Here is a 27,571-nt window from a genome sequence, read left to right as displayed (position 1 = left end):
TGATGAAGTTTATTGGTGACGGGGCACCGCTCCATTTTCTAGGCTTTGTGTGACGCAGTGTCACGAACGAAATTGTTGTTAGGAAGGGAATTGTTGAAAAGGAAATGAAGGAATTCGAAGGAGTTGTTCAAGGAAGTTCAGTAGTGCAGCCTCTTCTTTCCCCTAACCTTAATGCCTTAGTTTTCTGGCTCTTGGGATAATTATAGACATTGCTGTATTCTACACATCGCTAATGTGCACACGTTACAGTAGCATGTATTCTATACATGTGACCTACTCTCACAACAATCACTTACGGTCGCATAAGATAAAAATTCTGTGAGACGAAAGGTTGAAAGATCTGTAAGAATGGATGGTAACCACATCGAGTACGTCCTACAGGGTTAACAAACACTTACCTATAGTAGCCCAGAATGGCGCGCATTTCAACAGCTGTTTGTTTCTGGAATTACGTTAGTAAAATATTTTTCTCTTTTTTTGATCTCCTGTAGAAATAGGATCGACTTTTTCCACATAAAAAGCGAGCTATATAATTTAAAGAGCTATGTTATACCAGAGGGATGGGAATTGTTGCTCTTATTTTTGTTGTCTTCAATACGAAAACTGGTATGAAGGAGCCCTCCATGATAGTGTATCCCCTGCAACTGCCTTCACTTCTACATAGGTGCTGTAACCTACATACCTGCCTACCTACATACCTGCTTACTGTATTCCAGGCTTCGTCTCCCTCAACATTTTTTACCCGCCACTCTTTCTTTCATTACCAAACTGATGATTCCTTTGATGGTTCGGAATGAACCCTATCAAATGATTCCTTCTTTTCTTTTTTTCTTTTCTTTTCATCACAATTCGCGTCAGTGTCACCTCACTCTTTATCCAACGTCCCCATCACATCGTCAGTATTCTCTTGTGTCTCTACATTTCAAAAGTTTCTATTCTTTTCTTGTCTGACTGTTTATCCTCCATGTCTCACTTCGGAGCAAGGCTACATTTCTGACAAACAACTTCAGATAATACTGCATAACATTTAAATTTATTTTCAACGTTAACCAATTTCTCTTTTCAGAAATGGTGTCTTTGCTGTTCATTTCGTAATCGAATTGTTTCAGCATCGTCTGACTTAATTCGACTATATTCCACTTCCCCTTGGTTTACTTTTGTTAGTTTTGTTTATTTATTTACATGTCAAGCTGCGTAGGACCGAATTGAGGAGCAAATCTTCAAGGTCATGTAAAGTGTCAGTACATGAAATTACAACATAAAATTAATAACAGATAAAAATAAATGTTCGTGAACCCAAGAAAATCAAGCCGTAAGTTTCAGTAAACGCAGTCAACAATACAACATCAGAATCAGCTTAATTTTTCAATGAACTCCTCAACAGAACAGAGGGAGTGACCCATGAGGAAACTCTTCATTTTCGGTTTGAAAGCAAGTGGATTACTGCTAAGATTTTTGAATTCTTGTGGTAGCTTACTGAAGATGGATGCAGCAGTATACTGCACACCTTCCTGCACCAGAGTTAAGGAAGTCAAATCCAAATGCAGGTTGGATTTCTACCGAGTATTAACTGAGTGAAAGCTGCTTATTCTTGCGAATAAGCTGATATTGTTAACAAGAAATGACAGTAAAAAATATGTATATTGAGAGGCTACTGTCAAAATACCCAGACTAGTGAACAGGAGTAGAGGAGAGGTTCGCGAAATTATAGCACTTATTGCCCGAACCGCCCGTTTCTGAGCCAAAAATATCCTTTTATAGTGGAAAGAGTTACCCCAAAATACACTCCTGGAAATGGAAAAAAGAACACATTGACACCGGTGTGTCAGACCCACCATACTTGCTCCGGACACTGCGAGAGGGCTGTACAAGCAATGATCACACGCACGGCACAGCGGAAACACCAGGAACCGCGGTGTTGGCCGTCGAATGGCGCTAGCTGCGCAGCATTTGTGCACCGCCGCCGTCAGTGTCAGCCAGTTTGCCGTGGCATACGGAGCTCCATCGCAGTCTTTAACACTGGTAGCATGCCGCGACAGCGTGGACGTGAACCGTATGTGCAGTTGACGGACTTTGAGCGAGGGCATATAGTAGGCATGCGGGAGGCCGGGTGGACGTACCGCCGAATTGCTCAACACGTGGGGCGTGAGGTCTCCACAGTACATCGATGTTGTCGCCAGTGGTCGGCGGAAGGTGCACGTGCCCGTCGACCTGGGACCGGACCGCAGCGACGCACGGATGCACGCCAAGACCGTAGGATCCTACGCAGTGCCGTAGGGGACCGCACCGCCACTTCCCAGCAAATTAGGGACACTGTTGCTCCTGGGGTATCGGCGAGGACCATTCGCAACCGTCTCCATGAAGCTGGGCTACGGTCCCGCTCACCGTTAGGCCGTCTTCTGCTCACGCCCCAACATCGTGCAGCCCGCCTCCAGTGGTGTCGCGACAGGCGTGAATGGAGGGACGAATGGAGACGTGTCGTCTTCAGCGATGAGAGTCGCTTCTGCCTTGGTGCCAATGATGGTCGTATGCGTGTTTGGCGCAGTGCAGGTGAGCGCCACAATCAGTACTGCATACGACCGAGGCACACAGGGCCAACACCCGGCATCATGGTGTGGGGAGCGATCTCCTACACTGGCCGTACACCACTGGTGATCGTCGAGGGGACACTGAATAGTGCACGGTACATCCAAACCGTCATCGAACCCATCGTTCTACCATTCCTAGACCGGCAAGGGAACTTGCTGTTCCAACAGGACAATGCACGTTCGCATGTATCCCGTGCCACCCAACGTGCTCTAGAAGGTGTAAGTCAACTACCCTGGCCAGCAAGATCTCCGGATCTGTCCCCCATTGAGCATGTTTGGGACTGGATGAAGCGTCGTCTCACGCGGTCTGCACGTCCAGCACGAACGCTGGTCCAACTGAGGCGCCAGGTGGAAATGGCATGGCAAGCCGTTCCACAGGACTACATCCAGCATCTCTACGATCGTCTCCATGGGAGAATAGCAGCCTGCATTGCTGCGAAAGGTGGATATACACTGTACTAGTGCCGACATTGTGCATGCTCTGTTGCCTGTGTCTATGTGCCTGTGGTTCTGTCAGTGTGATCATGTGATGTATCTGACCCCAGAAATGTGTCAATAAAGTTTCCCCTTCCTGGGACAATGAATTCACGGTGTTCTTATTTCAATTTCCAGGAGTGTATAACAGCATACGCCATAAGCGAATAAAAATAAGCAAAGTAGACTAATTTTCGTGTCGAACGATCACTTACTTCAGATATCGTCGAATAGTAAAAACGGCAGCATTAAGTCTTTGAACAAGCTCCTGAACATGGGATTCCCACGACAGTTTACTAGCTATCTGAACACCTAGAAATTTGAACTGTTCAGTTTCACTAACCATATGCCCATTCTGTGAAATTAAAACGTCGGGTTTTGTTGAATTATGTGTCAGAAACTGTAAAATCTGAGTATTACTGTGATTTAACGTTAGTTTATTTCTTACAAGCCATGAACTTTTGTCATGAACTGCACAGTTTGAACCCGACCGAATCTTGCTCACACCATCCTCTTTAGTACCAAGCTAGTGTCAGCAAACATAAATATTTTGGCGTTAACCCTAATACTAGAGGGCATATCACTTATATAAATAAGGAACAGGAGTGGCACCAACACTGATCCCTGGGGCACCCCCCATCTGATGGTACCCCACTCAGACCCTACCTGACAGCCATGCTCAACATTGTGAATAATGACCTTTTGCTGTCTTGTTAAAGTAACGGTGTTCCGAAAGGATAGGCTAAGCACGGTTGGCGGTGGCTTGTTTGTTGCCTTTAGAAGTAGTTTAACTTGTCGTGAAATTGAAGTAGATGCTTCCTGTGAGTAGTATCAGCAGAGGTCATTGTTGGCAACCAGAATAGAATAATAATAGGATCCTTTTACCGACCTACCAATTCAGATGACACAGTTGCTGGAAGGTTCAAAGAAAACTTGAGTTTGATTTCAAACACGTACCCGACTCATACAATAGTAGTCGGTGGTGGCTTTAATTTACCCTCGATATGTTGGCGAAAATACATGTTTAATTCCGGAGATACGCGTAAAATATCATCCGAAATTGTGCTAAACGCATTCTATGAAAATTATTTCGAGCAGTTAGTTCATAAACCCACGCGAATAGTAAACGGATGTGAAAACACACTTGATCTCTTAGCAACAAATAATCCTGAGTTAATAACGTGCATCAAAACCGATACAGGGAATAGTGAACACAGGATTATCGTAACGAGACTGAATATTGTAATCCCAGTTACTTTCGGAGTATGCTGATGCATTTGCTCCATACTTAACAATCATATACAACCGTTCCCTCGACGAAAGATCCATATCCAAAGACAGGAAATTCGCACAGGTCACACCAATATTCAAGAAAGGTAGTAAGAGTAATCCACTAAATTACAAGCCCATATTGTTAACGTCGATATGCAGAAGGATTTTGGAACATATATTGTGTTCGAACATTATTAATTACCTCGAAGAAAAGTGTCTATTGACACACAGTCAACATGGGTTTAGAAAACATCGTTCCTGTGAAACACAACGAGCTCTTTATTCACATGAAGTGTTCAGTGCTATTGAGAAGGGATTTCAGATCGATTCCGTATTTCTGGATTTCTGGAAGGCTTTTGACTCGGTACCACACAAGCGGCTTGTAGTGAAATTGCGTGGTTATGGCATATCGTCTCAGTTATGTGACTGGATTTGTGATTTCCTGTTAGAGAGGTCACAGTTCGTAGTAATTGACGGAAAGTCATCGAGTAAAACAGAAGTGACTTCTGGCGTTCCACAAGGTAGTGTTATAGACCCTTTGCTGTTCCTTACCTATGTAAACGATTTGGGAGACAATCTGAGCAGGCGTCTTACTTTGTTTGCAGATGACGCTGTCGTTTATCGACTAATAAAGTCATCAGAAGATCAAAACAAATTGCAAAACGATTTAGAAAAGATATCTGAATGGTGAGTAAAGAGGCAGTTGACTCTAAATAACGAAAAGTGTGAGGTCATCCACATGAGTGCTAAAAGGAATTTGTTAAACTTCGGTTACACGATAAATCAGTCTAATCTAAAAGCCGTAAATTCAATTGAATACCTAGGTATTACAGTTACGAACAACTTAAATTGGAAGGAACACATATAAAATGTTGTGGGGAAGGCTAACCGAAGACTGCGTTTTATTGGCAGGACACTTAGATTCCCTGTAGAAACTAAGGTTTTATTTACTTCACCAGCAATTCTCAGAACATGATTGTTAAATACTGTACGTATGTCTGATTTATCAGTAACAGAAATATTTTATTGATGTTCACTTTATAATCCATTTTCAAGACACTGTCCGTTCCATTAAGCTGCTTTTACAAGTCCCTTACCGTCTGCGACAAAATTATAAATGTCATAGTTAAAACGTAAAAGTTTTAATTTCTTCTCCATGAACTTAAATTTCCTTTCCAAATTTTTATCTGATTCCCTTGCAGCTTCGTCTAGAGACAAATTGAGCAACTCCTGGATAGGGCACAGCCCTGTCTCACAGCTTCTTCACCTACGGCACCATTTTCATACCCTTCGACTCTTATTATCGCACTCTGGTTTCTGTACAAGTCGTAGTTAACATATTACGCCCTATCTTTTATCCCCTCTGCATTTGAAAGAGAACATTCCACTTATCTTTTTAAAATGTTAGCTCTAAATCTACAAATCCTATAAACGTAAGTCTTTCTTCACCCTATCTTCTAGCACAAATAGTATGGTAAGCACTGACTTGCGTGTTCCTCCGTTTATCCAATCTGGTGTTCCCCAAGATCGGTTTCTATGAAGAGAATCATTCTTCTGTTAATAATATTATCGGTATTCTACAGTCAGCGGTCTCTCCTTCTAGGATATGTGGTAGAATGAACTTTTCTCTTTATTTCACACTTTCAGAGGGAGGTGAACACTCAAGTAGATGCTTTCCATATCTGGAATCGTAAATGTAAAAGGGCTGAACTCCGAAGTGTACTAAAGTTGAAAGTAACTGAAGATCTCGATAAGCAGGTCAGGGCGGATTCCTGTGTTAACGGTCCATCAGCTGTCGGAGGACACTGTATCTATGCCACGGACGTGTTTCGATGGTGCCTACGTGTTCAAGCTGCCGGCCAATATGTCGTAAGGCGTCTATCCGCTGGATTTTCGCTTAGACAATTTTCGTGAAGGGTCCTGTGAATCGCTCGTGTACTTGTCCAGCAAATGAGATCTAAACATCACTTAAGGCATTTGTTCTGGAGAGTCTGAAGTTCGTTAATATTAGAGTTGTACGTCATTCGTCATGCGGCACTGCTATGTAGGAGTGTGGCTGTACCATCACCCTGAAGAGTTTCAGCTTCGTTGCCGGGTTGAGATCTTTGCTAAGAAAGATTGGTATCAGGGCATGTAACATCTTTAGTGTCGTCTTTTTCTTCTCCTTAACATGTGTTTTGAAGATTAGTCCCTTGTCAAGCCATACACCAAGGAACTTATGGTGAGTCTTCCAGGGTATCCTGTCTTCGTTGATCATTAAGTCCACGTCCAGCATGGGCCGTTTCTTCGTAAATAAGACTGCTGAAGTTTTGGTTGCGTTAATGGTTATTTTGTTGTAGAAAGTCCATGTTTCAAGTCGATCCAACTGTCGCTGCATGCGGGCAATAAGGTGCTGTATAATACGACCCGTGGTTAAGAAAGTCTTGTCATCGGCGTAAAGATCCAGGATACTTCGCGTTCCAGTGGCACGTCTTTAATGTAAATACTAAACAGTAACGGCGACAAGACGGAACCCTGAGGGGCACCAGCGATAGGATGTTTCGTGTCAGACTTCTTTCCTTAAAGCTGAATGAAGACTATTGGAATTTGAACTATTACAGTCTTTGTGAAGGAAGTGGACAATTCACCTGTCTCGTATATTTTGCCTGCCAAATGAATATGTTTTATCATGGTTGGCTCTCCCAGAGGTTTTAATAAGTCTAAGAAAATGTCCGAAGGCCTTAATTCGACTTTGGTCTCTCAGTGTTCTGTCTAATTCTCCTTGGAATATCAAATCCTTAATCACATTTTCATCTATTACCTCCTCCATTTCCATAATTCAAATGGTTCAAATGGCTCTGAGCACTATGGGACTTAACATCTATGGTCATCAGTCCCCTAGAACTTAGAACTACTTAAACCTAACTTACCTAAGGACATCACACAACACCCAGTCAACACGAGGCAGAGAAAATCCCTAACCCCGCCAGGTATCGAACCCGCGAACCCGGGTGCGGGACATTTCCATAGTTGCTTGTAATCCAATTTCCCTTGCTTGATCTTATATTTATTCCTTCTATCTTTCAGCTTTTCCTTCTTTGCTTAGTACTGATCTACCATCTGACTTGTTTTCTCCGAAGGTCGCTTTAACTTTCCTATAACCGTCATCTACATTTCTCATAGACGTGCAAGCTTTTATAACTACTAATTTCTCCTCTATCAATTCCCGCTTCGCCATTTTAAATAATCTGTCACTTTTATTTTTACGTGTTTGTATTCCTTTTGCATTATTCAATAACTGCATTTTAAATTATCTCTCTTCGCGCTCGTTAAATTGAATAACTCGTGTGTTATCCAAGGGTATATGGTGGACGTTGCCTTTTTGTCCAATTGATCCTCTTCTGATATCAAAACTGCATCTTTGAAAGCTGTTCATCTCCTATTGCGTGGCTTTCCCCTTTCAATTGCTGCCTAATATTCCCTTTAAAATTGCAGTTAACGATTGGTTCTTTCAATTTACCCAGGTCTCATCTCCTTGGTTTCCTATGTACCTGCAGTTTCAATCGGCATTTCATAATCAATAAATTACTGTTGGTGTCCGCATATGCCACTGTCAATATTTTGCCGTTTATGATCTGGCTTCTGAATCTTTGTCTTACGGTTCTGGATTCCGTCTGAAACCTTTCGGTATTTTCATGCCTCTGCAGGCACACAAAGTTCTTTCATCATTCATACACCAAATGTTAGCAATGAATAAATTGTGCTTTGTAAAAAATTTTACTCTGCGGCTTCCCCTTTGATTCGCTTTCTCCAGTCGCAGTTCCTCCATTTCTTTCCTAAACTTCCTCGTGGTACAGTCAAATTCTAGTCTCTCATGACAAATACATTTTAGTCTCTCTTAATGATCTGAATAACTAATTTTATATTATACTGCTCAGTTTCAATTTCTTCATCATCTGTGGAACGAGTAATCACATATACCTGAGCCACTATGATGGGTGTTGGCTCTTGTCTATGTCAGCAACGATAACATGTTCAGTATGCTGTTCGAACTATCTTACCTGTATTTATATTTTCTTTTACGTTACTGAACCTTCTCCTGCATTTTTCCTTTTTGATTTTGAATTAACAATATTGTACTCACCTGATCAAAACTCCTGATGTTCCTGCCGCCGCGCTTCACTAATTTGTGTTATACCTGAATCCAATCTACCCATTTCCTCTTTTAAAATTCTCTAACCTATCCACTCGATCGAGGAATCTGACATTACTTGCTCCAACCATAGAAAGACATTTCCATTTTCCCCAATGACAACATGTCTACACGGAAGTCCAAATGTAGGACTATTTTATCTACGGTTTATTTTTCCAAAAGAGAATCTCTTCATCATTAAACCATACAGTAGAAACCCAGGCCTTAGGTAAATACAGCCGCTGCAGTTTCCATTATTTTCGTCCGTTCACAGTGCCATCATAGGACTCCATGTTGGCTAATGTTACTAGGCCAAATCAGTTAGTAATCCAGAGTGTTGCCTCTGCAGTTCTCAAAGTATGGTTACTGCACATTTCAGGAACCACGCGTTAAGTGGCATCTTTACAGTTACCCCTCCAATGTGGTTCCACCTGCGAAACTGTTATCGGTATCGTTGATTCACACAAGCCATCCAACAGTGTCTACGGGGGTAAGGGATTAGCCACAAGGAAAGTCACGAACACTCTCAGATGAGATGGAGACAATGGTATGTTGAAAACCATAAACTGCAAGAGCGCTAACTTTATGGGAAGTATCCTCTGACAACAATTAACTATAGTACAGATTCAGACAAGATATGCAAATGAACACGCTTTGTGTGCCTAGTCGATAATGCGAGTGCAAGTAAATGAGAAGTTCAGAAAACAGCGGCCACTTGATAAATAATGAATATTAACACCCAGTGTTCCCATTCAAGAAGAAGGAGAGGAACAGAAACAAGAGTAATGAGAAATTAGGATACCTATATTAATTGGCTCTGAGCACTATGGGACTTAACATCTATGGTCATCAGTCCCCTAGAACTTAGAACTACTGAAACCTAACTAACCTAAGGACAGCACACAACACCCAGCCATCACGAGGCAGAGAAAATCCCTGACCCCGCCGGGAATCGAACCCAGGAACCCGGGCGTGGGAAGCGAGAACGCTACCGCACGACCACGAGATGCGGGACCTATATTAATTGCTGAGCATGATGTAAATATGGGAAATCTCATATGATTCTCTTGGTAAGGTTGCACATTCTGAAACGAATGAAGCTGCTTGGTGATCGATCTCTAAGAAGTCAGAGTCTATCGGCACCACTTCAGAGTTAACACATACGGAAATAAATATCAGCGTGGATTAAATAATCGCTTCTGTTTCATGGTAACGAGTTCGTGCAACTGTCTTTTCATTGAATGTGTGCAACATGTGTGTGATGTGCCCAAAATGTATGAATTCCATGTGCGTAACTGATGAGTGTGCGGTCTCATAATGTGTGTATTGTGAATGACGATGGAAAAGAAAGGAAACTACAAAACCAAATCCTGAAACCTAACATCATCCTCCCTAATATAATCAAGACTTCTGCTATGTTTAACATTTTGTCAATTCCATATACTCTCAGAATGAACATTTCACCCTGTGGAGTTGTGGACCTTGTCGTTTACCCTTCTGACTAATTAAAACTTAACAATAGATACGGACTCAATCCCGTATTGTTTTATTGTTATCCACGACTGACCCAGAAGTCGTCTTTGCAGCTTCATAGGTACTGACAAAATCAAAACTATGATCGCTGGCGTACCCGCCCGGTTGGCCGTGCGGTCTAACGCACGGCTTTCCGGGCGGGAAGGAGCGCCTGGTCTCCGGCAGGAATCCGCCCGACGGATTTGTGTGGAGGTCCGTTAAACCGACCAGTCTGTGGATGGTTTTTAGGCGGTTTTCTATGCGGGCTGGTTCCCCTTATTCCGCCTGAGTTACACTATGTCGGCGATTGCTGCGCAAACAAGTTCTCCACGTACGCGTACACCACCATTACTCTACTGTACAAACATAGGGGTTACACTCGTCTGGTGTGAGACGTTCCCTGGGGGTTCCACTGGGCGCCCAACCGCAAAATCACCCTGGGTTCGGTGTGGGGCGGCGGAGGGGTGAAATGGACTGCGGTAGTCGTTGTGGGGTTGTGGGCCACTCCACTGCGGCTGCCGCGGGGACGGAGCCTCTCCGTCGTTTCTAGGTCCCCGGTTAACATACAATACAATACAATACTGTATAATGATGGCTGGCGATGGTTTAATTTCTATATCTCTAATAGACATGATATGTCGCCCACATATTTGGGCAGTGCTATAGTATGGATATACAGGTGTTTTCATAGCAACCTGTTTTGTAGACAAACAGTAGTTTCCCAGTGTCCTACCAGCATATCAAATCCCGTAATTCGTTTTACCTGTAAGAGACGCTATATCAGAGCCCCACTTCATACCTGTACACACTGGTACTTCCATGTATCTGTTCGTCATCACCCACACCAGACACGACACATTTATTGCGTTCTCAGAGATAAGTACAAAAAAAAAAAAAAAAAAAATCTGGCGTACATTTCACAGAAAGTGAAATGCACAGCTATACATTTCTCTACATTAAGACAGATTCACCATCTTGCTGTTTTGCCAAGAACTAATTGGATATTATTTCAGGTTTTGGCACATGGACGGCTACATTATCTGTGATAACTTGTAGTCACGTTGCAGTTATAGTTCTATTACATTTTCCTGGCGCACACCACATACTACTGATGTGTTCGCAGATGTGTATCCATCCAGCATAGTATTCCACATTCTGCATAATAAGTTTCAATCCCGTCTCATATCTTATACACGATCTGATCGAATTTATCCGAACACCTATTTGTAGGCGTTAATATGTATTGTGTATGTACCTTCCCCATGAACCATGCACCTTGCCGTTGGTGGGGAGGCTTGTGTGCCTCAGGGATACAGATGGCCGCACCGTAGGTGCAACCACAACGGAGGGATATCTTTGAGAGGCCAGACAAACGTGTGGTTCCTGAAGAGGGGCAGCAGCCTTTTCAGTAGTTGCAGGGGCAACAGTCTGGATGATTGACTGACCTAGCCTTGTAACAATAACCAAAACGGCCTTGCTGTGCTGGTACTGCGAACGGCTGAAAGCAAGGGGAAACTACGGCCGTAATTTTTCCCGAGGGCATGCAGCTTTACTGTATGGATAAACGATAATGGCGTCCTCTTGGGTAAAATATTCCGGAGGCAAAATAGTCCCCCATTCGGATCTACGGGCGGGGAATACTCAAGAGGATGTCGTTATCAGGAAAAAGAAAACGGGCATTCTACGGATCGGAACGTGGAATGTCAGATCCCTTAACCGAGCAGGTAGATTAGAAAATTTAAAAAGGGAAATGGATAGGTTAAAGTTAGATATAGTGGGAATTAGTGAAGTTCGGTGGCAGGAGGAACAAGACTTTTGGTCCGGTGAATACAGGGTTATGAACACAAAATCAAATAGGGGTAATGCAGGAGTAGGTTTAATAAGGAATAAAAAAATAGGAGTGCGGGTAAGCTACTACAAACAGCATAGTGAACATATTATTGTGGCCAAGATAGACACGAAGCCCACGCCTACTACAGTAGTACAAGTTTATATGCCGACTAGCTCTGCAGATGACGAAGAAATTGAAGGAATGTATGATGAGATAAAACAAATTGTTCAGGTAGTGAAGGGAGACGAAAATTTAATAGTCATTGGTGACTGGAATTCGAGAGTAGGAAAAGGGAGAGAAGAAAACATAGTAGGTGAATATGGATTGGGGCTAAGAAATGAAAGAGGAAGCCGCCTGGTAGAATTTTGCACAGAGCATAACTTAATCATAGCTAACACTTGGTTCAAGAATCATGAAAGAAGGTTGTATACATGGATGAATCCTGGAGATACTAGAAGGTATCAGATAGATTATGTAATGGTAAGACAGAGATTTAGGAACTAGGTTTTAAATTGTAAGACATTTCCAGGGGCAGATGTGGACTCTGACCACAATCTATTGGTTATGAACTGTAGATTAAAACTGAAGAAACTGCAAAAAGGTGGGAATTTAAGGAGATGGGACCTGGATAAACTGAAAGAACCAGAGGTTGTACAGAGTTTCAGGGAGAGCGTAAGGGAACAATTGACAGGAATGGGGGAAAGAAGTACAGTAGAAGAAAAATGGGTAGCTCGGAGGGATGAAGTAGTGAAGGCAGCAGAGGATCAAGTAGGTAAAAAGACGAGGGCTAGTAGAACTGCTTGGGTAACAGAAGAAATATTGAACTTAGCTGACGAAAGGAGAAAATATAAAAATGCAGTAAATGAAGCAGGCAAAAAGGAATACAGACGTCTCAAAAATGAGACACAAGAAGTGCAAAATGGCTGAGCAGGGATGGCTAGAGGACAAATGGAGGGATGTAGAGGCTTATCTCACTAGGGGTAAGATAGATACTGCCTACAGGAAAATTAAAGAGACCTTTGGAGAAAAGAGAACCACTTGTATGAATATCAAGAGCTCATTAAAACTGTGTGCCCGACCGAGACTCGAACTCGGGACCTTTGCCTTTCGCAGCCAAGTGCTCTACCATCTGAGCTACCGAAGCACGACTCACGCCCGGTCCTCACAGCTTTACTTCTGCCAGTATCTCGTGTCCTACCTTCCAAACTTTACAGGAGTGCTAGTTCTGCATGGTTCGCAGGAGAGCTTCTGTAAAGTATGGAAGGTAGGAGACGAGATACTGGCAGAAGTAAAGCTATGAGGACCGGCCGTGAGTCGTGCTTCGGTAGCTCAGATGGTAGAGCACTTGCCCGCGAAAGGCAAAGGTCCCGAGTTCGAGTCTCGGTCGGGCACACAGTTTTAATCTGCCAGGAAGTTTCATATCAGCGCACACTCCGCTGCAGAGTAAAAATCTCATTCTGGATCAAGAGCTCAGATGGAAACCCAGTTCTAAGCAAAGAAGGGAAAGCAGAAAGGTGAAAGGAGTATATAGAGGATCTATACAAGGGCGATGTACTTGAGGACAATATTATGGAAATGGAAGAGGATGTAGATGAAGATGAAATGGGAGATACGATACTGCGTGAAGAGTTTGACAGAGCACTGAACGACTTGAGTCGAAACAAGGCCCCGGGAGTAGACAGCATTCCATTAGAACTACTGACAGCCTTGGGAGAGCCAGTCCTGACAAAACTCTATCATCTGGTGAGCAAGATGTATGAGGCAGGCGAAATACCCTCAGACTTCAAGAAGAATATGATTATTATAATCCCAAAGAAAGCAGGTGTTGACAGATGTGAAAATTACCGAACTATCAGTTTAATAAGTCACAGCTGCAAAATACTAACGCGAATTCTTTACAGACGAATGGAAAAACTAGTAGAAGGCGCCCTCGGGGAAGATCAGTTTGGATTCCGTATAAATATTGGAACACGTGAGGCAATACTGACCTTACGACCTATCTTAGAAGGAAGATTAAGGAAAGGCAAACCTACGTTTCTAGCATTTGTAGACTTAGAGAAAGCTTTTGACAATGTTGACTGGAATACTCTCTTTTTAATTCTGAAGGTGGCAGGGGTAAAATACAGGGAGCGAAAGGCTATTTATAATTTGTACAGAAACCAGATGGCAGTTATAAGAGTCGAGGGGCATAAAAGGGAAGCATTGGTTGGGAAGGGAGTGAGACAGGAGTGTAGCCTCTCCCCGATGTTATTCAATCTGTATATTGAGTAAGCAGTAAAGGAAACAAAAGAAAAATTCGGAGTAGGTATTAAAATCCATGGAGAAGAAATAAAAACTTTGAGGTTCGCCGATGACATTGTAATTCTGTCAGAGACAGCAAGGGACTTGGAAGAGCAGTTGAACGGAATGGACAGTGTCTTGAAAGGAGGATATCAGATGAACATCAACAAAAGCAAAACGAGGATAATGGAATGTAATCGAATTAAGTCGGATGATGCTGAGGGAATTAGATTAGGAAATGAGTCATTTAAAGTAGTAAAGGAGTTTTGCTATTTGGGGAGCAAAATAACTGATGATGGTGGAAGTAGAGAGGATATAAAATGTAGACTGGCAATGGCAAGGAAAGCGTTTCTGCAGAAGAGAAATCTGTTAACATCGAGTATAGATTTAAGTGTCAGGAAGTCGTTTCTGAAAGTATTTGTATGGAGTGTAGCCATGTAAGGAAGTGAAACATGGACAATAAATAGTTTGGACAAGAAGAGAATAGAAGCTTTCGAAATGTGGTGCTACAGAAGAATGTTGAAAATTAGATGGGTAGATCACATAAGTAATGATGAAGTATTGAATAGAATTGGGGAGAAGAGGAGCATGTGGCACAACTTGACAAAAAGAAGGGACCGGTTAGTAGGACATGTTCTGAGGCATCAAGGGATCACAAATTTAGCATTGGAGGGCAGCGTGGAGGGTAAAAATCGTATAGGGAGACCAAGAGATGAATACACTAAGCAGATTCAGAAGGATGTGGGTTGCAGTAAGTACTGGGAGATGAAGAAGCTTGCACAGGATAGGGTAGCATGGAGAGCTGCATCAAACCAGTCTCCGGACTGAAGACCACAACAACAACAACAACATGTACCTTCGAATTTATTACAGCTTCAGCTCTACTGCGAACACTTTCGGCCATGTGTGGAATGTTTCTGGATGAATGGTAGTCGATTCTTTCTTAAGAGCAGACGAAGTAGTGGTGTTCGTCTCTGTGATCTGCAGCGACGTCATCGTTCTGACTAATCCCGGTGGTGTTCCATTTGGTTCAGGTCGGGACTCTCAGCTGGCCCGTCCATTTCAGAAATATTATTGACCACACACCATTGCCTTACAGATACTTTATTCTACATCTGCTTCTACATACATACTCCACAAGCCGCCGTACGGTGCGTGTTAGAGGGTAAGTCTCACCCCTAAAAGTAATTTCCGTTCCTGTTCCTCTGGCAAATAGAAAGAAGGAAAAACGAATATCTATATCCATTTGTACGAGTCTTAATTTCTCTCATCTTCATGGTCATCACGTGAAATGTACGTTGCCGGTAGTATAATCGTTTTGCAGGCAGCTTCAAATGTCGGTTCTCTAAATTTTCTCAACTGTTTTCCTCCAAAAGAACATCGCTGTCCCTCCAGGGATCCCCATTTGAGTTCCGGAAGCAGCTCTGTAAAACCTGCGTTTTGTCTGAATCTACCGGTAACAAATCCAGAAGCCTACTTCTGAATTGCTTCGATGTCTTATTTCAGTCCGACCTGGTGAGGCTCCCAAACACTCTAGCAGTACTCAAGAATGGGACGCACTAGTGTCCTACAGGTGAATCATATGTTCCTTAAATATTCCCAAGAAACCGAAGTCGACCATTCGCTTTCCCTACTACATTTCTTACATGCTTGTTTCACTTCATACCGCTTCGCGAAGTTACGCCCAGATATTTAATCGACATGACGGAGTCAAGGAGTGTTGTACTAATGGTGTATTCTAACATGAAAGGATTGTTTTTCTCCTCATCCGCATTAACTTACATTTTTGTACTTTAGAGCTATCTGCCATTCATCACACCATCCAGAAATTTTGTCTAAGTCACGTTGTGTCATCCTACAGTCACTCAACTTCAATATCTTCCCGTACGCCACAGCTTCATCAGCAAACAGCCGCAAATGGCTGCCCACCCTGTCCGCCAGACCATTTATGTATATAAAAAAAATAACAGCGGTCTTATCACACTTCCATGGGACGCTCCTGACGGTACCCTAGTCACTGATGAACACTCACCGTCGAGGTCAACCTACTGCGTTCAGTTACTTACGAAGTCTTCGAGCCACTCACCTTTACCGTATGCACGTAACTTCGTTAACAGTCTGCAGTGAGGCAACATGTCAAATATTTTTCGGAAAATTAGAAAACGAAATCCTCTTGTTGTCTTTCATCCACAGTTCGCAGGATGCCATGTGAGAAAAGGACAAGTGGAGTTTCGCAAGAGCGATGCTATCTAAAACGGTGCTGATTTATATACAGAAGCCTACCCGTCTCAAGGAAGTTTATTATACTCGAAATGAATACGTTTATGAATTCTGCAGCAAACCAGTGTTAACGATATTGGTCAGTAATTTTGCGGGTCCGTTCTTTTACCTTTCTTGCATACAGGAGTCATCAGCGCTTTTCTCCAGTCGGTTGGGACTTCGCACTGGAAGAGAGATTCGCAATGGGGCCAATGCCGTAGAGTACTCTGTAAAGCCGAATGTGGATTCCATCATGACCTGGTGACTTCTTTGCTTTCAACACTTTTAGTTGTTTCTCTGCCCCAGGGATACATACCACTATGTCCTACATATAGGACCCTGTGCGATAGTCAAATGACGGTATGTTTGTACGATTGTCCTGCATGAACGACTTATTAAATGCTAAACGTAACACTTCAGCTTTCGTTCTTCTATCTTCAACTGCCATACCACACTGGTCTAGAGTTGACTGGACAGAAGCCTTAGATCTGCTTACCGATTTTACATAGGACCAGTATTTTTTCGGGGGTCTCAGCAATATCCAGTGTCATGCTGGTACAATTATCATATCCGAACACGGCTGTAAAATGAGTTCATATCTTTCCGTATTTAGAGCTTTTTCCAACCCCAGTCCCCTCCACTCCCCGTACTTCATCGTTGGCGCTGTACGTGTTCGCAGGTAGCTTTCTCCAACATTCGCCGAATCCAAAATTTCACGTGAGATATCCAGAGGATATAGCACTAATCCTCACCAGTAACTACAGAAAAGTGTCGTTTATGAGGAGCTTCTTTATTATTGTACTCCATTTTCTTAATCCTCTCATTGTTTCGGCTGGACTGCTGGCTGCACTTTGCCTCAAATGGCTCTAAGCTCTATGGGACTTAACATCTGAGGTCATCAGACCCCTAGAACTTAGAACTACTTAAACCTAAGTAACCTAAGGACATCACACACATCCATGACCGTGGCAGGATTCGAACCTGCGACCGTAGCAGCAGCGCGGTTCCAGACTGAAGCGCCTAGAACCGCTCAGCCACAGCGGCCGGTGGCAGCACTTTGGAACTAACGTGAGATTTCTTCCGCTAATTTCCTGCGATTTTGTACAAAATGGATCTGAGCACTATGGGACTTAACAGCTGAGGTCGTCAGTCCCCTAGAACTTAGAACTACTTGAACCTAACTAACCTAAGGACATCACACACATCCATGCCCGAGGCACGATTCGAACCTGCGACCGTAGCAGTCGCGCGGTTCCGGACTGAAGCGCCTAGAACCGCTCGGCCAGATTTTGTACAACTACCTCTGCAGTGCATGAAGATCCTTATCCGTCAATATATGAGATTTGCTTGGTTTTCCTTTACCTGTGGTTTTTCCTTCACGTTTCCATATCACTACTAGTCGACTTGGGCAGTTTTCAGAGGACTGAAATGTCGCTGATGGATTCGTTACTCAAGCGATGTCCATTTATTAGTCACAGCGATCTCCTTGGCCACTCATTCTGCTGTTACTGCTTATTCACTGACGACACAATACTCTCTGCCTACTTTTTTACTGTCGGGTTCACCTCTCGTGACGTGTAGTGATGAATTCCGCATTTTATAGTTTTGCCCGTACACTTTTGATGAGATAGCGTATATCGCGCAAGACTGTATTTCCTCGGTAACCGTCCATGTAGTATCAAATCTAAAGTTTGTAAGACTTTAGGAACACCGGAATAACTTGGCTGCCTCATTCTCTTTGCATGTGATATACGTGTAGACAGTGTAAGGTTTCCGTGATCGACATTTTCGAAATTAATACTGGATGCCATTGAGGTAACTTTTTTCTAAGTACATCTTAATTTAGTGGCTCAGATTTCTGCTAAAGCAGAGTTCAGTGATAAGCGTTAGTAGCTTAGTTACAAGGGCCATGCTGCGTTATTTGTAAATCGATAAGACCTGCACACTTCTCTAGTTCTTGGGAACAGTTATCTGGTAAAAAGATCTTCTGAAATAAGGACGCACCCAAGAGAAATGGAATGAAACAGAAAAGCGTGATTTCTGATGATTTCTTTTAAAGTAACAAATCATCAGAGAACTTGACAGACATGCTCTAATGTGTTGGAAAACATGAAGACGAGTATGCATCTACCATCCGTAAAATGTAACATGGAATTAATTTTCTGATGTAAGGCCCATGTTGAAACGAAAACAGCGTAATCATTATCGACGACAACACACGCTCCCGCGAGGCGTTTAGGAACCTCTGAGCGGCTGCCGTAAGAGATTTTTCTTGGAAATCTTTTAGTATCTGCTCTACAGTCATGACTTTCCTGTGTTGTCTTCGAAATTCTGAAACGCGATGAAAGATATTCATGGGCATTATGAAGATAGACGAAGGTTTCCAGCAGCTGCCTCAAGAATCTTGCGAGGAGTGCGTAACGCGTGCCGGTCTTTGCGCGACATAAATACGTTGAGTGTCGCCAAAGGTAATTTCGCCCAGCTTACGAATTTCGTCCTACCACAACAAATGCCACCCTGAAAATAACTGTTACAAACAACACCATATACGTGTAACACGGCTGATATATCTTTTCTATGACTATATAAGCAACCTGGGAACACAATTCGACCGAAGAAACAATTTGTAAGTCTCGTAACTGGATCGTGCAACAGGAATAAACTATCCATCTAAGCCGTCATCACTATAACAATTGGATAAGAAAAATTTGTATTAGCATAAATCAAAACAATTTTATAACCGGTCTACACGCCATCAAATACTGGCAGATAAACCAACCACACATACTTACAGAGATTGTTCACAACGATCAGAATTATGAATAACAATTTCGGTAACACCAAATCAAATTCCTACGTCGCTGTTAATATGCGACGATCAGCAACACTGTGCAGAATAACGCCTGGGCAGTACACAAAATCGATCTGCAACGTTATTTTTAGTCTACGTAAAATAGCACCTACGAAAAACTGAGCTTCAAAATATATTAACTGTAGTATTGCTCTTCTTATGGTATGCTACAAGAATAATTCTGTTAGTGACCTAAATTTACTGGAACAGTGGTGGATGGCAGCAAAGTAGTTACAAGTTATTACAAAAATTAATATAAAACAGTGTTATATACCCATTATGACTATGGGATGAAAATCACGCATAAGGATATTTTTGTAAGTATGTGCACGATGATCTGAGTTAGCTATGTTGGGGAAATTTAAGTATCAACTAAACATTTCTGCTTTTCCATTATCTTGCTCGTGTGACGGCAATTCATCCTCACACTGCCTAGAACGTCGAAACGGCTTTGTGCAACGACACTCTGGCGTTCCCAGACGCATTCCATTTTATCAGGGGAACTAAAGCATAAAAACTATTCAAAGTTTGAAAATGTAGGTGTCCGTAAACTTCTTATAGAGTGCACGAATACCTATTATGCGTAAAAACTGGACGATTACTTAAAGTCTTAAAGTATTGTTGCAATGCGTTTATTGTTTAGCTAAAGAAAGTGGTTCAAATGGCTCTGAGCACTATGGGACTTAACTTCTGAGGTCATCAGTCCCCTAGAACTTAGAACTACTTAAACCTAACAAACCTAAGGACATCACACACATCCATGCCCGAGGCAGGATTCAAACCTGCGACTGTAGCGATCGCGCGGTTCCAGACTGAAGCTCCTAGAACCGCTCGGCCACCCCAGCCGGCTATTATTTAGTCACCGAGGTATTTTACACGGAAAAACACTACATCACCCACAGTCGGTAGCTGTTGGTAATGTACGTCTCCCGGTGAAGCTCAAAAGTAAAAATATCCCGATGTGGAATACTTTTCCATTAGTTTAAATGTTAATTATTTATCCCTTCCGACTACTTGCCATCACCGCTATGTTAAGTTCTTTATTTACGCCTGTAATGAAGAATGACTGTTTGTCTATTTTATTTCAGTGGAACATAGACTTAATATTATCAAATCGTTTCTATTTTTCAGTCTACGTTTATATCCATGTCTTGTAATTCCCTAGCAAACGAAGACCCGTTAAATCATGTGAAGTCACTGCAGACTCGTTCACTCTGACGACAATTCCCAGAAATGGATTGTCAATATTTTATAATTTACATAATATCCGGATTTATCTTTCATGCTTCCCAAATAAATATTTCTTTAAAAGTGCGCCTTGCAAAGCAACCGACACCTAGCAACTGTAAAACGAAACGGAATCACATGGGACTAAAAATTTAACGGAAAAAATTTAAATAATGTGCGTTAGTGAACCCACAATAAACATCCACTGAAATAATTACCTAAATTAAAAAAAGCTATAGCTCTGTCCTAAAGAATCTCTTCTGAGTTGTTGCTCAGTTGGCCGGCTGTTGGTGGCCGAGCGGTTCTAGGAGCTTCAGTCTGGAACCGCGCGACTGCTAAGGTCGCAGGTTCGAATCCTGCCTCGGGCATGGATGTGTCTGATGTCCTTAGGTTAGTTAGGTTTAAGTAGTTCTAAGTTCTAGGGGACTGATGACCTGAGATGTTAAGTCCCATAGTGCTTAGAGCCATTTGAACCATTTTTTGTTGCTCAGTTGTACTTCAATACTACCAGTTCATTCTCGTGTACTTACTCAAAAGAAGCTCCAACTTTTAACCGTTAGTTCCAGAGCTTTTTCTCATTAGAATCATGTATAACGAGCTGATTTCAATTATCGGCACGGTACCTGGTCCCATTATATGTTAAGACCACTGCCAAGTTGTCGGTAGTGTTTCAGCTAGGACACAGCTCTCCAGAGGCGTCGACCCTATCGATGCAAGCATAACTAGGTAATCAGCAGCGTGAATTACGTACAGCGCATTAAAATCTGTCGGATTAATGTAGTGCGCGTCTGTTGGGCCTACTCGACATCACGAACCCCGCTCCGCGAAGACAATGTTACGAGTGCTGTTTGAAAGCAGTGATTAGTGGCGGTCGTAAAAAAGTGGAGTAATGAGCTGGGAGTGCACGTGTGTTAACGAAGCCGCGGTCGCTATAATCAGAACGGGCGCATATCATATCCCAGGCGAAGCACTCCGCAATTACAGGCGGCGCTGCCAGACGTGCTCGCCCAGTGCCAACGTTCACACTCTGAGTACTGCAATTTCGTCACTGTTGCTACGTCATAATAACTGTACTTTCCTCCAACTTACTTTTACATTGCTCAACCAATGGCACAGAAAGGATAAAACAGATACATTTTTTATTACAGGAGCTTTTGACGTTAATCAAATAACTGCTAGTTTTCAGTCATACTATTACATGTCAGTGTGACGAGTTTTTCTCTGCAGATATAAGTCCAATGCATGTATACTTCAAAAAGTGGAGATTAACATCAAATGCAACGAAGATCAAAGTTTGCTGTTTTCAGCGTAACCACAGAAAGGCCAGTGCTAAGCTGCATGTCCCCTTTAATGGTTAAGTCCTCCACCACCAAGTCTTCCTTAAATATCTAGGAGCAACACTTTATAGAAACTTGTCGTACAAAAAACACATGGAACCACAGCAGCAAAGCTGAGATCGCGCAAGAACATCATACAGAAGCTGAATGGTTCCTCATGGGGTGCAAGAGCTACAATACTACGATGTTCTTCCTTAGGACTCGTCTACTCTGCTGCCGAATACTGTACTACAGTGTGGCTTAATAGCTAAGATGTGAGAAAAATCGATGTTCATCTAAATGTAGCAATGAGGACCATAACAAGTTGCATCATATCTACACCTCTTCACTGGTTACTACCTCTAAGCCACATTTTGCCACCATGTCTTTGAAGATAGATTGCCCTTCTCAACGAAAATGAAAACTTAATTAAAATACCTGATTTCCCAAGCCACTCTGAAATTCTGCACCTAAAATGAGCTGATTAAAATCGGAAAAAGTCACCTACCAACAGGAAAAATCACTACAAGTAGTGGATTTCAACATGAGCAGGAGTTGATCAGAAACGTGGAATAATTATTTTGCCCACTTTGGTTAGAGAACGCCGCAGCCGTTTTCGTAAATTACTCTGTAGGAAATACTGCAACCAGCCACAAGTTTTTAAATGATTTTATTATATCATTACTGGTCACGGGCCTGAGCCCACCATCAGAGTGTAGCGTTGACTTCTTTGAAAGTATTACATTTGTATCTTCATGAAAAGTCCTTTACATATTATAAGACAGAGGTTTGATTTCCTTTTACAATACATACTGACCAGTGAACTGATTGGTTCGGTTCACTAATCAGTATGGATTGTAAAAGAAAATCATAACTCTGTCTTATAATGCGTAAAGGAGGGCTTTTTATGAAGACAAAAATGTAAAACTTACAAAGAAGTCAGCGCTACTTTCTGATGATGGGTTCAGGCCCGAAACTAGTAATTGTACAATAAAATCATTTCAAAAGCTTGTGGCTAATTGCGATATTTTCTACAGTGTAATGAATCTGGAATAATATTTTCCACGAGGAGTATCCGATCCTCATAAGGGCTGGCACAAGACTAACCGGCGTGGAATAACCGTGACTTGCTTGGAAAACAGTTAATAGGATTCGTACAGGTCATGGCATACGTGCAGAAAGCCTCCACCGATGAGGAAGGGTTTCATCTACTCATTGTCAACTGTGGCTGAACATCAGACTAACAACCACATTGTGACAAATTGCAGCAGACGAGCCTACACTGAAAATCTAGAAGACTTCTTTGAAATGAAAGAGGCAGTCCTTGAATGGTCTGAAAATTTAGATACTAGATTTAGATTTAGTCGTTTAGTTCCATTTATCTGGTAAAATTATGCAATACATGTATGTAAGTTGCAGAACAGTTGTCATAGGCAAAATAATAGATAATGGCAGTTTTCCTGAATTATCGTCCTCAAATGTATTTCCTAGAAATTTCCTGAACTTGTATCGTGTTCTGTTGAACCCTTAGCCACAGACGAAGGCTGAAAAGATGTACATGTACATCTGTACTGCAGTATCATACGGTATGTGTCAGACAGCAGTTCGTCCACCAATGCCACTTCCCTCCTTTCCCTGTTGCACTAGAGAATGGTATGTGGGAAGAATGACTGTTAATAAGCTTCTGTGTGAGTTTAGTTCTATCCAATTTTACCTCCTGGTCTGTTTAAGAAATGTATGTGGAAGGAAGTAACATGTAGAATGATGCTTCAAGAAACAGGCACTCTAGAATTTTAACGGTAAGCCGCACCGTGTTGCACAACGCCTGTCTCATAGCGTCTGCCATTGGCGTCGGATGAGCATCTACAAAAACCTTATTCAGAAGACAGATACGCTGTTATCTAAAAGTGAGCAGTGACCGCGAAAACACGAAAACAGAAAGAGCAAAGGTGAGGCCCGATTTCCTTCACACATCGGAGTTATGGATCTGTATACAAAGGGAGTACTCTGGGCTTCGTGTGAGCGCTTAATTAAAAGATAACGAAATTTAACACGTTAAGTCCATAATATCTCAGGGCAGTCTGTTGATGTTTGTAGTCTAAAGTCGCCAAGACATTTTAACGCTGTTCGACAGCGTATAATCCGAGCAAATTGGAACAGATCAGTAACAATACAAAAAGGAATAAATCGGATCATTTTTAATTTACCCCTCAGATAATGTGCCCTTTTTCTCAGAGAAGAATTACGCTCAAGTGAACTACCACTGGGCCTTATAGAAACTGACAGCCAGCAGAGCCGCAGAAATCTGATGGAATTAAACTAGGTTACTGGTAGCCATGGAATCATGTTGAATCGGCTCACAGGGCTTCATATCTTGGTGATCGGAAGAATACTGGTAATGTCAGGCATTCAGAGAGGAGGCAACTACATGTGCAGTTTTCGCACGTGCATTTTATGTTGATTTTTAAAGCTGCGACATGATCGCGAATCGAACAGCGATCCAGAAAGTGTAGAATAAAATTCTTTATTTTCGTCTAAGATCACAAAATATTAGGTCCTCATACTACCGGTTTTGGTCAGCAATCACCATCTTCAAATATGTTTTAAAAACATGTTCTAGTATAATGAAGTCATAATGGCATCGCCAAAAGTTAAACACAAAATCACGATGCTGAGCTCATTTTGTGTTTACCTTTTGACGATACCATTGTGCCTGCATTATATTAGGACATGTTTCCCAAACAGATCTGAAGATAGTCACTGTTGATCGAAACCGGTTGTCTTGGGATCTAAAATTTTGTGATCTTAGACGAAAATAAAGAAATTCATTCTGATGTTGGCTTCCTCTCGTTGCTGGTCAGAATTAAGCGGTTGAATTTCTATCAGGTGAAGATCAGCAGTTCATGGATTGTCCAGCTAGATCTTCAGATTCGAATCCTACTAAGAAATTCTTGGGGAGGCTAACTGCAGCTCATCAGCCATCCCCAAGGACCTGTCCACGTCTCCATACAGTTCTCCATACAGACTGCCAGTAGAGCTCCTGATTTACTTCACTGCCAGAATTGAGCGGTAGCTAGTAGCAACTGTTAACCGTTGTGTTGTTGTGGAAGTTCTCCGATTTTGTTACTTTCTGAAAAAAATTCTGTCATCCATGCCGAAATATTTTAATCGCTTGTTTTGCACGCTGTTCGTTCCCAAATATACTGTGAAGAAGTTTCGCATTGTCCTGTGACCTTCTCGATTTCCTTTTCAGAAAATAAGTTCTCATTTCTTGACTGCACTTAGCTTACGGATATTCGTAATTAACAAGTGACCCCCTGGATAACATGTGTTGCTAGCTTCGGATAAGTCTAAATGTTCCTATCCTAGAAACTCTTACAATAGCTCCGTACTGAAATACACTTTAATTGCTATGTAGTTCGTAGAGAGTTCTGGAGTTCAGTACCATACTACAGAAACTGTCTAATTTATTTTTAATTTTTCTGTAATCAAGAAACGTAGAGCAACAGTTAATCTCTAGGTTCCTTCTTAGGGAGAGAAACTGTGTCCAATTCACTTGCGCTAAAACCGATTTACAAATGGTAATCACAGAATCAGAAACACTTGAACCAACGTTACCGATACAGAACTGCTCGCACGTAACTTTGTCGAAAAATTTCGATTTATCGTTTAGCGTCCAGTGGATTCAAACTGCATACAAACTGGTTGTAAAGGAATTTTATTGGAACAGTGATACGATTCGGCTCACAGTTCCCTAAGAGATAGTGAGAACCGAAACATTCCTCTCATTATCGAGTAAATGAGGTCTGTTTTAGGACCATTCCTTATTAACTTAGTTGGTGAGGTGATTCACGGGAGTCGTGGGACGTCCTTGCGTATATTCTTGGAATCATACTAGAAAAAAGTGTGGTATGGCGTGTTCGCATCTTGGATAACGGTGGGTTTTTTGTGCTACACCAGTGCCATGGACTGCAATGTACACTGCTCCCTCAACTATAAGACCCCTTGGAATCTATTAACAGGGTAAATGAGATAACGGGATACTGCTACATTACGCCATAACAGAGGCACCATCGTGTGTTTCCTCCTGACAACAATTTCCTGCTGAAGCTCTATTTTGTTTTTGTTGTCTTCAGTCCAATGACTGGTTTGATGCAGCTCTTCACGCTAGTTAATCCTGCGAAAGCCTCTTCATTTCAGGCTAACTAGTGCAATACAAACCCTTCTGAACCTTCGTGTTGTACTCTAGCTTTGGACCCTCTACATCCCACGCACACACACATACACACATACACACACACACACACACACACACAAACACACACTTTCTTCCATTTCCCTTGATGCCTCAAGACGTGTCGTATCAACAGATCCCTTATTTTAGTGCAGTTGTACCACAAATTCCTTTTTTCCCAGTTCGATCCAGTACTTCTTCATAAGGTATCCTCTCTGCCCATCTAATCTTCAGCACTCTTGTGCCGCACCAGATTTCAAATGTTTCTATTCTTGTCTAAATAGTTTACCATACAGACTTCAATTGCGCACAAGGCTGCACTCCATACAAATACCTTCATAAAACTCTTCCTAACATTTAAATTTACACGGGGTGTTCGTAAATTCCCGTTAAAAACCTCTAGGACTTGTAGATGGGAGTGAGTACATATTATTTTGAATAGGAACCCATGTTCGGAAACGTCATCCAGGACGTCGAAATTATAAGCACCGTTGCTTGTAAATATTTGTATATACAGGGGAAATCCGTGATGAAGTTACAGACTTAAAAGGATGCTAGAGACAGGTAAATGTAACAATTTGAGGTAAGGGTTCCTGGATCAGAAATGAACATGCCACAAGATACAAGCAAAATTCATTCTGATACCTCTGACAGTGGAATACATGTACCGATACTGTTGTTGCTATGAATATAGGGTATGAAACTTTCAGAGGTGGTAGTATGGACCAAAAAAAAAAGGAAATATGTCAGTCAACATGGGCTCCAGAACGCATACCTGAGAAGCTATGAGCTGTTCGATGCAAGATGTCAAATTAAACACTTTTCAGTCATCCAGTTTCCAAACTTATTTTACTTGGCCACCAGTTTCGGTGATACACTACACCATGTTCAGGCCCCTGATCGACGTGTAGGAAGATTCCACCTCGGTTGTGATACATCTACATCTACATGGTTACTCTGCATTTCACACTTAAGTGCCTGTCAGAGGGTTCATCGGACCATTTTCATACTACTTCTCTACCATACCACTCTCGAATGGCGTGTCGCAAAAAGGAAGACCTAAATGTTTCCGTTCGACCTCTGATTTCTCTTATTTTATTGTGATGATCATTTCTCCCTACGTAGGTAGGTGGCAATTCTGGTATTAGTAGTTTTCTGCTTGCTAAAGAGATACCTTTAACCAAGGTGGCCGTTGTGGCCGAGCAGTTCTAGGCGCTTCAGTCCAGAACGGCCCTGCTGCTACGGTCGCAGGCATGGATGTGTGTGATGTCCTTACGTTAGTTAGGTAGGTTTAAGTAGTTCTAAGTCTAGGGGCCTGATGACCACAGATGTTAAGTCCCATAGTGCTCAGAGCCATACCTTTAACCATCATCTGCAGATGGACCATTTCGTGGATGTGAACTACAGGAGGCGAGGAACAGTTGCAGTGCTTGATCCCTGGTGTGTACGGTGCGCAGTTTGGCCATCTCCTGCTTGACTGATATGACGAAACATTCCGCTTCGCCGTTTGACTGTGGATGGAACGGTGCACTAGTGAGATGCTGTATTCCGTTGCG

This window comes from Schistocerca serialis, chromosome 3, assembly GCF_023864345.2.
Source record: "Schistocerca serialis cubense isolate TAMUIC-IGC-003099 chromosome 3, iqSchSeri2.2, whole genome shotgun sequence".
In the NCBI taxonomy this organism is placed as follows: domain Eukaryota; kingdom Metazoa; phylum Arthropoda; class Insecta; order Orthoptera; family Acrididae; genus Schistocerca; species Schistocerca serialis.
This window is presented reverse-complemented; position numbering follows the sequence as displayed.